General features: G+C 46.8%; 1 non-coding gene across 1 annotated transcript; it reads right to left on the bottom strand.

The window, feature by feature from the left end:
- Positions 1–259: 259 nt before the first annotated feature.
- On the bottom strand, positions 260–423 carry LOC115824315 (U1 spliceosomal RNA). The gene has a single exon (XR_004025703.1). It is a non-coding gene; the product is annotated as a U1 spliceosomal RNA (small nuclear RNA).
- Positions 424–1,099: the final 676 nt, after the last annotated feature.

A 1,099-nucleotide genomic window follows, 5' to 3' on the forward strand; every position in this document is an offset into this window, starting at 1 on the left:
GAGCCTATCCCAGCGCTCACAGGGCAAAAGGTAGAGAAACACCCTGGAGAGGTTGCCAGTCCATCACAGAGCTGACACACACACTCATCCCTAGGAGCAATTTAAGGAGTGGGCAGCCTCCTTGGTGAGCGCCCGGGGAGGTTAAGTGCCTTGCTCAAGGGCACACAACCGTGGATGTTGGGCCTGGGAATCGAACCGGCAACCCTCCAGTCACAAGCCCGGTTCTCTACCCGTTAGACCACGGCTGCCCTACAAAGTTCAGAGGAGAGCGCAAACGCAGTCCCCCACTACCACAAATTATGCAGTCGAGATTCACGCATTTGGGGAATTCGCAGAGGTCAGCATAGCCCAAGTGCAATGGCCAAGCCTCACCCTGGGTGAACCACCTTCGTGATCATGGTGTCTCCCCTGCCAGGTAAGTATTTAGTATCTCCAATTCACCTAACCTGCATGTCTTTGGACTGTGGGAGGAAACTGGAGCTCCTGGAGGAAACCAACGCAGACATGGGGAGAACATACAAACTCCACACAGTAAGGACCCTCTCCACCCAGCTGTGCTACCCACTGCACCACCATGCCGCCCTTGCTCTTATTCCTGCTCTTCTCATTTCTTATATGGACTCTTTTGCTGCCCTCTAGTGTGATGGGCTGTTATTTACTTGCCTAGGCTGCTGTAACAACACATTTTCCCTCTGGGATTGATAAAACACTCATCTATCTATCTATCTATCTATCTATCTATCTATCTATCTATCTATCTATCTATCTATCTATCTATCTATCTGTCTGTCTGTCTGTCTGTCTGTCTGTTTGTTTGTGTGTCTAACTTTCTGTCTATATATCTAACTTTCTGTCTGTCTATCTAAGTTCCTGCCTGTTTATTAGTCAATCAACCAGTCAGTAATATATACCCGAAAATACATGCTGAAAAACTGTTGGAAGCTTAGCTGTCCTGGTGAACTTCTGGTTTAGTTTAGCACTTACTCATATTAACCACTAGGTGGCGCTGTATGAATTACACTGAACTGTGCAAGACTTGGAATGAACAAGTGTGATAACATAATAGAGCATATAACTTCCTTTTCAACATGAATCTGGT

This window comes from Chanos chanos, chromosome 11 (assembly GCF_902362185.1).
Source record: "Chanos chanos chromosome 11, fChaCha1.1, whole genome shotgun sequence".
NCBI classification, from domain to species: Eukaryota; Metazoa; Chordata; class Actinopteri; order Gonorynchiformes; family Chanidae; genus Chanos; species Chanos chanos.